Source organism: Schistocerca piceifrons, chromosome 3, assembly GCF_021461385.2.
Source record: "Schistocerca piceifrons isolate TAMUIC-IGC-003096 chromosome 3, iqSchPice1.1, whole genome shotgun sequence".
NCBI classification, from domain to species: domain Eukaryota; kingdom Metazoa; phylum Arthropoda; class Insecta; order Orthoptera; family Acrididae; genus Schistocerca; species Schistocerca piceifrons.
In genome coordinates, this window is record NC_060140.1 from 383,585,538 (window position 1) to 383,602,758 (window position 17,221).

A 17,221-nucleotide genomic window follows, 5' to 3' on the forward strand; every position below is an offset into this window, starting at 1 on the left:
TTTCAATCGCAAATATTCGACCTACCAGAACTGGCACAGGTTTACAGATAGAAATCTCTCTCTGTGTGTGTGTGTGTGTGTGTGTGTGTGTGTGTGTGTGTGTGTGTGTAATATAAATTATTCAGATTTTGATGCTTAACATAAAAAATTACAATTACTGAGAATCCAAAATTTCTGACAAGAGATACCTTCTCACTTTGTCTCACAAATGGACTGCTTTCTAACGGCAGGTAGTATGAATGAAAATCAGGGTCTAAAATATTAATTCCAAACTTCCTGGCAGATGAAAACTGTGTGCCGGACCGAGAGTCGAACTCGGGACCTTTGCGTTTCGTGGGCAAGTGCTCTGCCATCTGAGCTACCCAAGCACAACTCACGACATGTCCTCACAGCCTTACTTCTGCCAGTACCTCGTCTCCTACCTTCCAAACTTCACAGAAGCTCTCTATTTGGACACCCCCAAAACATATATTTGTCATTTAGGTGCATTGAGCTACCACCTATAATCATTAGACATACCGTAGCGTGAGAGCAGAATGGGGCATTCTGTGGAACCTCACTGACTTCAAACGTGGTCATTTGGGTGTCACTTGTGTCGGACGTCTGTACGCGAGATTTCCACACTCCTAAACATCCCTAGGTCCACTGTTTTCGATGTGATAGTGAATTGGAAACATGAAGGGACACATACAGCACAAAAGCGTACAGGCCGACCTTGTCTGTTGACTGACAAAGACTGCCAACAGTTGAAGAGGGTCGTAATGTATAATAGTGGACATCTATTCAGATCATCACACAGGAATTCCAAACTACATCAGACAGGAGGTGAGAAAACTTGGATGTCATGGTTGAGCAGCTGCTCATAAGCTACACATCACGCCGGTAAATGCCAAACAACGCCTCGCTTGGTGTAAGGGGCATAAACATTGGACAATTGAACAGTGGAAAAACATTGTGCGTAGTAATGAATCATGGTACATAATGTGGCGATCTGATGGCAGGGTGTGGTTATGGCGAATGCCCGGTGTCTTCATCTGCCAAAGTGTGTAGTGCCAACAGTAAAATTCAAAGGCGGTGATGGTATGGTGTGGTTGTGTTTTTCATGGGGAGGGAGGGTACTTGTGCCCCTTGTTGTTTTACGTGGCACTGTCACAGCATAGACCTACATTGATGTTTTAAGCACCTTCTTGCTTCCCGCTGTTGAAGAGCAATTTGGGGATGGGGATTGCATCTTTCAACACGATCAAGCATCTGTTTATAATGCACAGGCTGTGGAGGAGGTGTTGCATGACAATAACATCCCTGTAATGGACTGGCCTGCACAGAGTCCTGACGTGAATCCTATAGCATACCTTTGGGATGTTTTGGAATGCCGACTTCGTGCCAGGCCTCACTGACCGACTGCGATACTTCTCCTCAGTGCAGTACTCCGTGAAGAATGGGCTGCCATTCCACAAGAAACCTTCCAGCACCTGATAGAAGGTATGCCTACGAGAATGGAAGCCGTCATTAAGGCTAAGGGTGGGCCAACATCATATTGAATTTCAGCACTACCGATGGCGGGCATCACAACCTTGTAAGTCATTTTCAGCCAGGTGTCTGGATACCTTTGATCGCATAGTGTATATTACAATTAAAATGCCCTTTGTCAAATGGTACTGTGTTGTTGCTGTTTTTTTTTACGTTACATTTTATGTGGTTAATCCCTTTAGATCTATGGTATATTGAATTGCACGTAAATTCAAAACCAATTTAATTGGTCTCAAGTTTAGAGAAATTACCGAATCCTATGCTGCTTTCTTTTTGCAGAGTATTAGTACTTTTGTTTTATGTTATAGAAAACATGTGTAGGAATTTATAACTCTAAAGTAAGAACACTGGTCCGGGTTTTTTTTTTTTTTTTTTGTTTACAAAACCACATTTCTACTCTTGAATGAATGATTTGGGCAGTCACCTGTTCACTTTTTTGGTATATTGCATAGTGTCACTGATTATTAAAACATGCTTCATCTTGTTTGACAGAACTCTCTGCCACAATTGCGGTTTCTTCAGTGATGATGTGAGTTCAGTTTCTCCAGAACACAGTAGCGTGGCCCAGGTGCCCTGTAGGGCATAGGTCTCGTCTGTTTCCAGGTCATTCATCCCAAACAATAGTAATGTTCTTTCCAGGTACGCTGTTTTCTACTGTGTGACCTGTTGCTCCATTTGCATAGGAACAGCACTGTCTAGATTGGAAGAAGACCAAATGTTCCTGTATGTCTTGATCATAGATGAGAACAGTACTTTCCAAATAATAATTACCATTTGCTGCCACTGCATCAACCACAAGCATTTAAGTTTTTCCATTGCCACAGGTTCTGCCAGTGAAATATAAAACATGTTATCTCAAAACACTTCTTTTCCATAACAGATATTCAGCCTGTCATAACTCTTCCTTTGTTTGTGAACTGGAGAAATTTCCTCTGGTTTTTTTGTACAGACTTGGACATTTTGATTGTTGGAATTTGGATAAAACTGTAATGTAGACTTGTTTGTAAACAAAATGTGCATCCTTTTCCTTTTTCCATCAGAGTTGGCATCGCAGAAACCATCAGATGTATTCTTTCAGCAAGTGCCTGAAATTCAGACGTGGCAACTGCCTGACAACTGACCCCAATTTTTTCCTTTACAACACGTCTGAGTTTGTTTTTAATGTTTGGTGTGAGTTTAGTTGGTCATGCAACTCCATTACTATCACTAACATTACCATAACCTCTGTTAACAGAAAGTCAAAAGGTTTTTGGATCAACCCCCAATGTTTCAGCAATCTTGGTGTCAGACACTCCACTGGCGTGGAGGGCTTGACTCTGGGGAAAAACGTGTCCACGTTTTACTCCATTCTTAAATGACTCCCTTAAAAAAAGCAGAGAGCAGTATACAAAGTTAAATATTAACAACTAACTTACAAGACAACACCCGTAAAAATACGGGTGTGCCTGAACAGCCCGAAAATCCGACGCCCGTAATTTTTCGGGCGTGTGTGCTTGATCTTCCCCTTTCTTCCTTTACGTGTTCGTAGGGCTCCCATGGTCTGGGAGACATGGCAGAGGCTATAGTTGAAGTATTTGATGCTAGATGGTGCAGGAAAGTCTGGGCAGGGGAGAACCTTGCGAGGCTTTACGAGCAGAAATATTCTACCACACATGCGTCATGGCGAAGTGTGGTTTGACGGAAGATGAAATCGCTCGTGAGTTATTGTGTGAGTTTGAAGAAAATTATGTTGATTTTTCGGAGGATGATGATTTGCTTGATAGACTATATTCAAGAAGAAGATTCTGAGTCTTCATGTAAGCAATGCAGATAACAAGATATGCAATATTTTTATTCAGACTTCAATTGAAAGGGCTTTCAATATGTAACTGCTATAGTAAGTGATTTTATTTGCAAATACTGCTATTATGGTGTATTCAGACGAGGAGAGCGAGCGCCCAAGTTCTTCAGAAGCGTGTATTGCCATTGTTGCTGCTGATACCACACCTGAAGTGCATGGGTGACCAAGGGTGAGTGTGAGACCGAAAACTTCACGCCGTACCGATTCTGAGGAAGGCTGGACGACTACTGTTCGTGTGCCAAATGTCTATCTATTCTCAGGACACTCTGGAAAGTGCAACCTTACTAGCTTATACCAGAATAGCACACCTCTAGACATCTTTTTGTGTTTATTTACAGACAGTATGGTGAATCATATAAAGCAGCAAACTAATCTGTATGCACAACAAAGCATAAGGAAATTACGAAGCACAAATTCCCTTTCTCCTACCTACTCGCTGTCAAAGTGGAAAGGAGTTACTCTCATAGAAATAAGAAAGTTTCTGGCAACTGTTGTCCATATGTGTGTAAGTGTGACACCCCGTATACAAGAGCACTGGTCCAAAAATCCTGTTGTGTCATGTAATTTCTGTCCAAACATCCTGAACTGCGACAGGTTTCTTTGTATTTTGAGAAACTTTCACATCAGTGACAATTCAGTTGTTAAGAAAAAAAGGAGAAGCTGGCTGTGACCCACTGCACAAGGTGAGACCCCTTCTGGATATGGCCTCTGCTAATTTCCAGCGAGCATATATACCCTCTCAAAACATTACAGTTGATGAAGGCATTTGCAAATTTTGTGGTCATGTGTATTCCAAGCAGTACATCCCACAGAAGCCAAATAAATATGGTATAAAACTGTACATTTTGAGGAAAAGGTTACACTTTGTTTACAGACAGGCTCTACACCCGTCCAGTCCTTGCTTCAGAACTGGAAGCTGCAAAAATTGCTCTTGTGTGAACTACAAAAACTTCTAGACAGGGATTACATTCTGCTATAAAAGATCCGAGACTTCAGCTAGGTGAACTAATTTTTAGGTGTAAAGGAAATATCTTGGCATTCTGTTGGAAGGACAAAAGATGTGTGCACATGATAAGTACAAGGCACGCTGCTGAGATTGTGATGTATATTGATAAGAGAGGCAGAGAGAAGTCAAAATCAGTCTGTGTGGTGGACTATAATAAAAACAAGTTCGGTGTTGACTTAACAGACCAATGACTAGCATACGGGGCTTTTGAGCATCGAACTATGAAGTGGTGGAGAAAGCTGTCATTCCACATAATACTAATGGTGATAATAAATTCAAGTATATTGTACGCCAAGGTAACTGGAAAATGCCTCACAACATCACAGTTTATGACAACTATCAGTGCAGACAGCAGAGATCTCGAACTACAACCTGCTACATCGGGACTCTCCAGACTATCAACTGGAAACCATTTTCTGGAAAAGATTGAGACAGAAATAGGCAAGAAACAGAAGCAAAAACAATGTGTAGTGTGTTCTCTGAGAGGCAAAAAGCTTACTGGGAAAGTGTGGTGCAAAGACACAAGCTACCAGTGCAATGAATGCTAAGTGGCATTGTGCAAACGACCGTGTTTCAAAATGTATCATACAAAGACCAAAATTGCATCTTAAAATGAAGCCAAAGGAGGTTACTGTATATAAATCAAGCAGTATAAATAATTGTTGAAATTCTTGTTTAAAATGATGTAGTTTTCCTTCTGAGCATTAAGTGCATATATCCTTGACCAATTTTTCATCTTTTCAAAAATAATGCTATAATTGAAAGTTTCATGAAAGCAAATATTAATTAAAAGAACAGAGTATTATACATAGCTTCAAACTAGAAAGTTCAGGCTTTTCAATAAGGGTAATGTCATTACTATAACAAAAACCATGCAAGAGTTGTAGCATATTAAAATATGCTAACAACAGCTAGGCATTGTGGTAGAGCTTCATGTGCTATGGCTCAGGGCCCAAAGTGTTAAATTGAAGGAAATTAAACTTAGAAGACTGTTTCTTAATATTCCTAATTAAAATTTAGAGATAATATTAATTATTTTTGTTCTTTCATTGGGTGAAAACATAAGAATACATTGAAAAAACCTTGGCTGACAAATTTTATTAAGTTGCCAATTATAAGTGGGTTAAATTTATGAAAATTATTTGCTTAGAAGAAGTGCACCCCCACAGCAACACTAGTCAGCAACAGACAAACCACTGTGGGAATGTGTTCACTATGATTCATCAAGTAACATTCATACAACAAGCACCATCTGATGGTGTAAAGCACTACCGTCTCCACAGAGAGTCAATTCAATTTTTGTTAATAATAAAATGGGGAGTAACTTATCTAAATTAAAAGTTGCAAGAAGCATTGTCAAATAACTACTTGACATGCTCACCAAACACTACCCATAATAGACCAGAAAAGATGTGTAAGATGCAAATGACTTTATTCAGAGAGGAACAACATTTTATTAAGGTCTGTATAGTCATCCATTTCATGCTGCCAGTAAGGGGAAGAATGTCCTGGATTATATTTCAAGCCTCCCTGCAGTTTGGCATGGAGAGAAGGTGTATGACACTGTTCATGATAATGGTTTATCAATTGAATGGTGAAGCTGAGCTCATTGATAGCATTGGTGGTGTAAGAGAGAGGGAAACAGTGTTCATGCACCAAGATTGAGACCCCCCTGACCCCAACCCCCCAACACTCTCTCTCTCTCTCTCTCTCTCTCTCTCTCTCTCTCTCTCTCTCTCTCTCACACACACACACACACACACACACACACACACACACACACACACACACCAGTAGTCACCTACAATGGATACAATAATGCTGTTCAACTTTCTTTTAACAGCAGGTGTACTTTCGCTGTTGGAATATCAAGAGAAGTGTTAGTAGTAGGCTATACACCAACACCTTCACATCTAGAAATGTAATATTATTGTATAATTATAGCACTTTATCAGAATAAATCACAACAGAATCTTCATTATTCTTGGCGAAAACTAGCCGGAAGATGGAGGATGCCTTGTGAAACAGTTGTCATCCCCCACTTCCTGCTTTACAAAGAACATGATACACAAGAATAACAAGTGTTGATACGCTTCCATTCAGTTTGAATTTTTTTTTATTTTATAAGCATGGTCAATTCATGATTAGTTTGAGGAAATATCGGATAACCTTTCATTTCTTGTTGGTATATTTAAGTACCATTTCTGTTGATCCATATTTATTCTGATTGCACACACATTTCCCACATACAAGGTCTGTTCAAAAATTTCAGGAACTTTGTTCCCAAAATTTTTTGCATTCACCTTTCCCTTATTGTCCATGGTCTCCTTCAAAATACTCTCCTCCACAATTGATACACCACTCCTATTTCCATTTCTGCTTCCCAAAGCAGTCTTTGTACACGTCTTGCTGTATCACGCGAAGCACCATCTGTGACTTTTCTTTAAGCTTGTCTATTGTTGCAAATCTATATCCATTCGACGGGGTTTTCAGCTTTGGAAATTTAAAAAAATAATAATAAAAGGAAAAAGCCTGGAGAGTACGGAGGATGAGGCAGCACAGTGATTTCGTTTTTTGTGCAATAGTAGCACATCAACCGGGATGAATGTATGGATGCATTACTGTGATGCAAGAGCCATGAACTGTTTCACCACATTTCAGGCGGTTTCTCATGTATGGGGTGCGTTATCATGATGCAAGAGCCATGAAGTGTCCAGTCATTTTTCAGGCAATTTCTCACATTTTTTCGCTGGCATCGCAACATGTCACAATAGTGCCATCGATTAACAGTTTGTCCCTGTGGCATGAATTCCTGGTGTACTAATCCTTCAAAATCAGACATTTGACGTGAGCTGATGAGCATACTTTGGAACCTTTCCTGACCCATTGTGAAGATTGAAGCTTGGCCTCAACATCATAACTGTAAACCCATGTCTCATCACCAGTTATGATTCTCTTAACACCAATCCGTCCGGCAACACCACAGTGGTGTTGTGCGCAAGATAGCGGTCAACGGCCGGCAACGCCACAGTGATGTCATCTGCATAGTATCGCCCTGTGGCCAGCGACACCACAGTGGTATTGTGAGCATAGTATCGCGCAGTGGCCGGCAACAGCACTTCAGTAACTTTTGCATTCTATTGGTGTTTTGTTTAGATAACAATAAGTTACACTTTTCAACAAGTTTTTTGTTTTTATAAGTACTTGTGCCCTTTCATCATGGCGGACAAAGGAGGCAGTAGGATTATTTACTATGAATGCGCGGACGTCTTATCTGACGTTCCTGATGACTTGGCTGATTGGGAAGATGACATTGGGCATAAAAAAATGAAAAGTGAAGCAGAATCGTAGGGTGATAGTGAAATACGTCCAAGAAGAATTTAGCAAACACTATGGCTGCCAACTGATTCGGTTGAATCAGACGAAGAACATGGTGCACAGTGGTCAGACTTTGATTTGCCGAGGACCAATAATAAATTTGGAGGATCTCTGGGTTAAAACATATTTCCCAAAGATATACAGAATGTCGAGGATATCGTAGAATTATATATTGGGAACGATCTATTTGAATATATTAGCAACAAAACCAACGAGTACTACAGTCAAAATTCCAATAGAAGGAAACTGGATTTAAAAAATGCCAAATTTGTGGACGTTATGGACCTGAACTTAGAAAATAGTTTTGCGCTTGCTATCCTTATGGAAATTGTAAAAAAAGCAAGGATCAATGATTATTGGTCAATGAATCAGTTGATAGACACACCTATATTTCGCAAAACTATGTCCCGCAACCGATTCAGACAAATATTATCATCTTTACATTTTTCCGACACTTATAAAATGTAACAGACCTACTAAGGAGACTCCCTACGCTACACTTGTCCGTCCTCTTTTAGAATACTGCTGCGCGGTGTGGGATCCTTACCAGATAGGACTGACGGAGCACATCGATAAAGTTCAAAGAAAGGCAGCGTGTTTTGTATTATCGCAAAATATGGGAGACAGTGTCACAGAAATGATACAGGATTTGGGCTGGAAAACATTAAAAGAAAGGCGTTTCTCACTGCGAGAGAATCTTCTCACAAAATTTCAATCATCAACTTTCTCCCCCGAATGCGAAAATATTTTGTTGACACCGACCTACATAGGGAGGAACGATCACCACGATAAAATAAGGGAAATCAGAGCTCCAACGGAAAGATATAGGTGTTCATTCTTTCCGCACGCTATACGAGATTGGAATAATAGAGAATTGTGAGGGTGGTTCTATGAACCCTCTGCCGGGCACTTAAATGTGATTTGCAGAGTATCCATGTGGATGTAGATGTAGATGAATTAGCACTGCTAGTGCCAGGCGAATAAATTTGTACAAGATGTGCGGACGGCAAAGTGTTAAGGAACATCTTGTTCTCATTTTCACAATCCAGAAGATCTTCACAGATTGCGAGGCAGAAGTCTTTCTGGTCTTGACTAATGAGCCATGGGAAGAACTTGGGAGCAACATGATGCATTCCAAGATGCTGTGTCAGGGTTTCATGACGTGATCCAAGTGGAATGTTACATTCTTCTGCAATCTCTCAGACAGTCACTCTTTGATTGGCACCCACAACTTTTGTCAGTAGAAGTTGAAGGTCATCCTGAAAGGTAGTCATCTTTTAACTTCCATCTGGTCATTTTTAAACCATGTGAATCATTCGTAACACCAAGTACAGCTTAAGCACTCATCACCGTAGACTTCCTGCATCATTTGGTGTGTCTCTGTGAAGGTCTTCTTGAGTTTCTCTCAAAATTTAATGCAGATGCATTGCTCCTCTAACTCTGTCATCCCGAAATCCGTAAACTGTGCAACACGACACTGTACTCAATACAGGGCAGAACAAAAACTAACAGGCATACAATAATAAAACTTCCAGCAGTTACACATTACACACAGGCGTGTGCAGGGATGCTAACCTCATTTCACCTAAAAACATCATTGGCATGTAATTACATAGGTTGCAGAATTTTTTGAACAGACCTTGTATTGGGCTGTTGGTGTGTTTAAGTACATATTTATTTTGAACTGGATACACTTCACCACCATTTAGATCTCATTCAGTGTTCAAAGAGTATGTGTGATCTTCTGTGACAGCCAGAGAGACCTTATAGGGTTTGTTTACTGTCATACAGTTGTTGGCCACTTTTGTACTTACTAGCATAGATGTGATGGAGGTTAGCTTCCATTCACATCTCATGTAGCTCTTTTGTTAAAGGGTCATTGCATGTCAATTCAACCAATTTGAGAAAATGTTCCAGCTGATAGTCTCAGATTTTGCTGAAATTTAGCACACCAATGCTACCAAGTGTGGAACACTCATGTACAAAATTTTAAGTTCCCCTGCCAATTAGTTGCAGAATTATGCCTTGTGAAAGAAGGTGGTGCGACCCGGCAATTGCAACCCGTATCTGGCAATCTATCTTCAGACCCAACTTCAGGTCTTAATAGCTTTGGAACTATTCCACACAGTCCAGTGAAATTTTTACAACCCAGTAACATCCATTTAGAGAACACACTCCATGAATCAGAACACCAACAACATATTTCTGAAGGAAAATAAAAAATTCCAAAATGTGATTTAAAAAATGTAATACGTTAAAAGGTACATATTGTAGGCGCCCTCTATGCTAAATATAATTCACTCAAAAAGGGTATAAATTTTTTTGTGGTAAGCTTAATGTGGCCTAAACACACACAGAACTCATCTTGCCCATATCAGTCACACAAACAGAGTTACATGCACATGAAAATACAAAAATTTCAAAAATTACCTGGAAAAAATGGATTTTCGAAGTGTGATAGCACAAAATGGACAAGTGATATCCAAACTAAATTTCAAACACTGCATAAGTAGACCATAATATAATATGTGGCAAAATTTCAATATGTTATTGCAAGGCATTTGTGTACAATAAAAGTTGACAGAGATGTATTTGGTTACGTTTCTTTTAACACAATTTAGCAAGTAATAGTGATGATGCAGGCAGCTTGTTTCAGATAAAGCTGCAGCAATTGTTGGGAACCATTAGGCAACAGAAAGCTAAACAATGGTAGTTTTCAGTGACAGAATGAGTCATTGTTAGGTAGGAACAACAGAGGAAACAAGCAACAATTATAAGTTACTCATGTTTTTAAGATTGTAGTTCAGACTGATCAGTACTGTTGTGGAATGTCAGTATGGTGGCAGAAGAGTGTACTAGTGGTGCTTTTGTTCAAACAAGTTGCAGTATTGGTAGAGCACAAGCATCTGAATGTCATAAAACAAAATAAGGAACAAAATGTGGCATTCGCTTTGTACTGCATGATCTGGATGATTCAGACCAAGATATGTTGCTATGGAGATCCGGGATTCACCCTGTGGGCACAAGAAGTACAGTTCCAGGAAACTTCAGTGTTTGTTATCATCATATGAAAGTGTTTCTGGATAAGTATTCTTTCCTACAAAGAAGTTGTTTTGATCCATTTCGGATTCATAAGAAGACAGTGAAGTGTAGCCTCAGAGAAATTGATATAAAATCAGTATTGAAAGTGAATCAGTGCATGGGACTTAACATGAAAAAACGGAGTTTTATGAAAATAATGACTACAGTATCCCAATACCAAGTTTATCATCTTTTTTCAATCTTTGGCCAAAATGGGTTGTGCCTGTAAGTGCAAGGGGCACACACGATGTTTGTGTATGTGAGACCCATCAAAATGCTAAGCTGATGTTTGCTGCTATAAAGGATTCTGGTCTGGATTACAAAGGTGCAATGGAGCTGCTAGTGTGTGACATCAGTTCCTACCAGTGCATGATACACGGGTGTGAAAAGTGTCCTGGTAAGGCAAATCTTAGAGAACACATGAATAACAAACTGTATGGTGAACTCCTTATGGATGACGATGAACTTGTTTCTTATAAACAATGGACACACATGGATCGCACAAGTCTTGAAACAGAGCAAAGTACAGTGGAAGATTTTGTTGAAATATGTTGTCAAAAACCAGACAAACAGACCACACTCAGCTTCACAGCAACAGCACAATTGGCTTCTCTCCAATTTTGTAAGGATAATTTGAAACAAGATGAAATTATAGTAATACTAGACTTTTCTGAAAATTATGCATTTATAGTTCAAGAGGCCATCCAAGGATATCATTGGGACAACAGTCAAGCAACTCTCAAGCCATTTGTGATTTACTATAGAGGTGAATCAGGTGATGTGTCTGTTCATGAACCTGTGTGCTTTTAGTGACTGTTTAATTCATGATGCCATTGCACTTCATGCCCACATTCGCACTGTCATGGCATATGTGAAAAACAAGCTGCCTCTCAAACATTGGCCGCATCACCAAATACGTCTGTCAACTTCCATTGTACACAAATGTCTTGCAATAACATGCTGAAATTTTGAGATATGTATCATTATGGTCTACTTATGCCGTGTGTGAAATTTGGCTTGGATACCACTTGTCCCTTTTGTGCTACCACACTTCCAAAAATCCACGTTTTCCAGGTAATTTTTCAAATTTTTGTATTTTCATGTGCATGTAACTCTGTTTGTGTGACTGATATGGGCATGATGAGTTCTGTGTGTGTTTAGGCCACATTAAGCTTACCACAAAAAATTTATACCCTTTTTGAGTGAATTATATTTGGCATAGAGGGCACCTACAACATGTACCTTTAATGTATTACATTTTTTAATCACATTTTGGAATTTTTTATTTTCCTTCAGAAATATGTTGTTGGTGTTTTGATTCATGGAGTGTGTTCTCTAAATGGATGTTACTGGGTTGTAAAAATTTCACTGGACTGTGTGGAATAGTTTCAAAGTTATTAAGACCTGAAGTTGGGTCTGAAGATAGATTGCCAGATACGGGTTGCAATTTCCGGGTCACACCACCTTCTTTCACAAGTTATAATTCTGGAACTAATTGGCAGGGGAAACTAATACACGAGTGTTCCACACATGGTAGAATTAGTGTGCTGATTTCAGTCAAATCTGAGACTATGAGCTGGAGCCCCTGGTTGAACTGACATGGAATGACCCTAATTCAAACCATGGAAACTCCAGGTTGGAACATTTCCATATTCTCATCTCCCACACTCTTTGTGTGCACCCTCTACTAGCACACCAGCCTGCCTTTCCCCGCTTCTCTCCCTTTTAGCTCCCTGTTTCCTCCCCCTCCTCCCCTTCCCTACCTCCCTGTTCCAAAGTCTCCTAAAGCTGCCGCTGTTGGCACTCTAGTTCCTGCACACTGTCACACACACTTCCCTACCATCACCTGTACATTGCTATCCTTTTCCCTTCCGTGCCCATTGTAGATTGCATCTCCATTCTACATGACAGTTGCTTTCTAGTCTGAGCTGCTGAAGATGGCAGTTGTGTGTGTGTTTGTGTGAATGTTTCCTTTTCTGACTTGGGCCGTGGCCGAAAGCTAATGTGCAAATGTCTTTTAGTTGTGGCTGTCTGCACGTTATCTTTTGTTAATTCTGTAGTTTTTATTTGTGAAATGAACTGATACAACGTAGTACTTCAGATTATCATCTGGCCATGTGTACATTTTCATGTACTGCTCTTTTTAGTGCCAGCACAATTCTCTTTGTTGTCAGTATTGTTGCACAGGAAAGTATCACTTTTCGTGCATTGGCTATACTGACAAATAACAAAATTGTTGCAGCTCTTCTCGAAGGTTTACCTGATGCTAATGGTCATAAGGAGGCATCATGATGAAGACCACGAAACTGATGCAAGCGATGCTCCCTCTTGTACCAATGTCCTAACACATGTCGTATCATCATATACCTTCCTCTCGCAGCTTTAGGTTTTTACGTGATTTTTGAAAAAGCGTTAAGTTTTGGAGCAGTTATTGAAACAGGTTTGATAGCATGTCCACCAGTGGAGCTCAAAATCAGTTTATTTGAAAGTGTAGGTGGTGGTGGTGGTGGTGGTGGTGGGGAGGATTGAGCAAATTTAGAAAGGTACTTGAGACCAAAGTTTACAGAAGACAGAAGGAGTGTAAATAACTGAGTCATTTCCTTCAAAGGGAGAAATTCAAGGAAACACTACAACGAAACCTGTGTAATGCAGTTAGAAACTGCCCTATTGGAGGCCAGAAAGGCTGCATTCTTGCATTCGATATTTATTAAGGGAAAAATTAAGGACTGGAGAGAGAATTTGAAAATTATGCATTAGGAGGATGGGTAGTTCTAGATTTATCTGACATTTCAATTCAAAAATGGAAGACAGAGCCATGATAAATTTTTCTTTACTTTCCCGGAAGGCTAAAAGTAGAGAAAAATATGTAAGAACTGTAATGTGATCCATATGGAAAGAATCCATTTCCAGATTGTAGGAAATGTTGCAAATGGACTCGTGGGTCAGACAAATGCAAAGCATATCAGTACCTCAGCTGCAGGGCAAGTTCTGGCAGAACTCAATACATGCAACAAAAGGAAGAAATTTGTCCCAAAGGATATAAGAGTAGGAAATAAAGTAATGTATTTTTCCACTTTTGCAATGAACATATGAAGATGTTAGGTCTGTAGGAAAAGAAAAGTTCAGTCTAGATCAAACCCTCAGCGGCAATGAAAATAAAAATATATTTGCTGAAATCCATTCAGTAACTACGTAATTACCTTCCTAATGTACCCTGAATTGTTCCCTTAGTATATTCTAATACATTTTGATTCATTGCATAGGAAAATTGTGGTACTGAGAACTGGTGATCAGTAAGTAATTAAAAGGCCAGACAGTACTCAAAGGTACCACCATTGCAAAATGGTAAAAACGTAAAACACAAATTTTGAAATATTTATATAGCTCATATTTTGTTCATTAGATGACAAAGTGAAACTGTATCAAATGCCTTATAGAAGTCAACACAAATACAGCATCATTCTGGATTACAAATATCCTGCCTTCTGTATCTTGTGGACAAAAAAGTGACTTGAGTTTAACAAGATAACTATTTGTGAAATTACGTTCTATTTCCTAAGCAGCATTTTTCTCCAGAAAGGTCATAATGTGTCAGCATAAAATGTATTGCATGCGCCTACAGCAGATTTGCATTAAATACAGGCATGTAGCTGTTGTTTAATTTAAAATATCTGTTTAAAAAGAAGTCTTAAGAAAAGAGGGATGCACCAAAATGAGTAAGCATTCTGAACTACTCAAAACCACACAAAAATTGTTAAGTGACCTAGAAGAACCAGAAGCTAAAATAAATCCTGTTGACTTCAAGTAAGAGTTTACATACTTGATACAAATTTCATATTTAGTGACATCAGCAATTGAAATTTGATATCCACATGAACAACACATTGAAAAGAGACTGGAACTTGGCTGGGTACATGCTGCGTTATCTACTTCTTTCTAAAAAGAGAAATCATTATCTAGACTCTAATTCTAAAATACATCTTACCATATCTGGCCAGTAGCAGATAATTATAGTGCCACAGTGGCCTCTACCCCATGAACCATGGACCTTGCCGTTGGTGGGGAGGCTTGCATGCCTCAACGATACAGATAGCCATACCGTAGGTGCAACCACAACGAAGGGGTATCTGTTGAGAGACCAGACAAACGTGTTGTTCATGAAGAGGGGCAGCAGCCTTTTCAGTAGTTGTAGGGGCAACAGTCTGGATGATTGACTGATCTGGCCTTGTAACATTAACCAAAACGGCCTTGCTGTTGTGGTACTGCGAACGGCTGAAAGCAAGGGGAAACTACAGCCGTAATTTTTCCCGAGGGCATGTAGCTTTACTGTATGGTTAAATGATGATGGCGGCCTCTTGGGTAAAATATTCCAGAGGTAAAATAGTCCCCCATTCGGATCTCCAGGTGGGGACTACTCAAGTGGACGTCGTTATCAGGAGAAAGAAAACTGGCATTCTATGGATCGGAGCGTGGAATGTCAGATCCCTTAATCGGGCAGGTGGGTTAGAAAATTTAAAAAGGGAAATGGATAGCTTAAAGTTAGATATAGTGGGAATTAGTGAAGTTCGGTGGCAGGAGGAACAAGACTTTTGGTCAGGTGAATACAGGGTTATAAACACAAAATCAAATAGGGGTAATGCAGGAGTAGGTTTAATAATGAATAAAAAAGTAGGAGTGCGGGTAAGCTACTACAAACAGCATAGTGAACGCATTATAGTGGCCACGATAGACACGAAGCCCACGCCTACTACAGTAGTACAAGTTTATATGCCAACTAGCTCTGCAGATGACGAAGAAATTGAAGAAATGTATGATGAGATGAAAGAAATTATTCAGGTAGTGAAGGGAGACGAAAATTTAATAGTCATGGGTGACTGGAATTCAACAGTGGGAAAAGGGAGAGAAGGAAACATGGTAGGTGAATATGGATTGGGGGTAAGAAATGAAAGAGGAAGCCGTCTGGTAGAATTTTGCACAGAGCATAACTTAATCATAGCTAACACTTGGTTCAAGAATCATAAAAGAAGGATGTATACATGGAAGAATCCTGTAGATACTAAAAGGTATCAGACAGATTATGTAATGGTAAGACAGAGATTTAGGAACCAGGTTTTAAATTGTAGGACATTTCCAGGGGCAGATGTGGACTCTGACCACAATCTATTGGTAATGAACTGTAGATTAAAACTGAAGAAATTGCAAAAAGGTGGGAATTTAAGGAGATGGGCCCTGGATAAACTGACTGAACCAGAGGTTGTAGAGTGTTTCAGGGAGAGCATAAGGGAACAATTGACAGGAATGGGGGAAGAAATACAGAAGAAGAAGAATGGGTAGCTTTGAGGAATGAAATAGTGAAGGCAGCAGAGGATCAAGTAGGTAAAAAGACGAGGGCTAGTAGAAATCCTTGAGTAACAGAAGAAATATTGAATTTAATTGATGAAAGAAAAATGCAGTAAATGAAGCAGGCAAAAAGGAATACAAACGTCTCAAAAATGAGATCGACAGGAAGTGCAAAATGGCTAAGCAGGCATGGCTAGAGGACAAATGTAAGGATGTAGAGGCTCATCTCACTAGGAGTAAGATAGATACAGCCTACAGGAAAATTAATGAGACCTTTGGACAAAAGAGAGCCACTTGCATGAACATCAAGAGCTCATATGGAAACCCAGTTCTAAGCAAAGAGGGGAAAGCAGAAAGGTGGAAGGAGTATATAGAGGGTCTATACAAGGGCAATGTACTTGAGGACAGTATTATGGAAACGGAAGAGGATGTAGATGAAATGGGAGATATGATACTGCGTGAAGAGTTTGACAGAGCACTGAAAGACCTAAGTCGAAACAAGGCCTTGGGAGTAGACAACATTCCATTAGAACTACTGACAGCCTTGGGAGAGCCAGTCCTGATAAAACTCTACTATCTGGTGAGCAAGATGTATGAGACAGGCAAAATACCCTCAGACTTCAAGAAGAATATAATAATTCCAATCCCAAAGAAAGCATGTGTTGACAGATGTGAAAATTACCAAACTATCCGTTTAATAAGTCACAGCTGCAAAATACTAACGCGAATTATTTACAGACGAGTGGAAAAACTGGTAGAAGCCGACCTCGGGGAAGATCAGTTTGGATTTCGCAGAAATGTTGGAACACATGAGGCAATACTGACCTTACGACTTATCTTAGAAGATAGATTAAGGAAAGGCAAACCTACGTTTCTAGCATTTGTAACTTAGAGAAAGCTGTTGACAATGTTGACTGGAATACTCTCTTTCAAATTCTAAACGTGGCAGGGGTAAAATACAGGGAGCGAAAGGCTATTTACAATTTGTACAGAAACCAGATGGCAGTTGAGGGACATGAAAGGGAAGCAGTGTTTGGGGAGGGAGT

The 17,221-nt window shown here is 39.7% G+C and overlaps 1 protein-coding gene across 1 annotated transcript in view; it reads left to right on the forward strand.

Moving 5' to 3' along the window:
- LOC124787680 (ubiquitin-conjugating enzyme E2 variant 2) overlaps nucleotides 1–17,221 on the forward strand; it is a 61,630-nt gene that overhangs the window by 22,298 nt on the left and 22,111 nt on the right. The gene's annotated exons all lie outside the window — the stretch shown is intronic.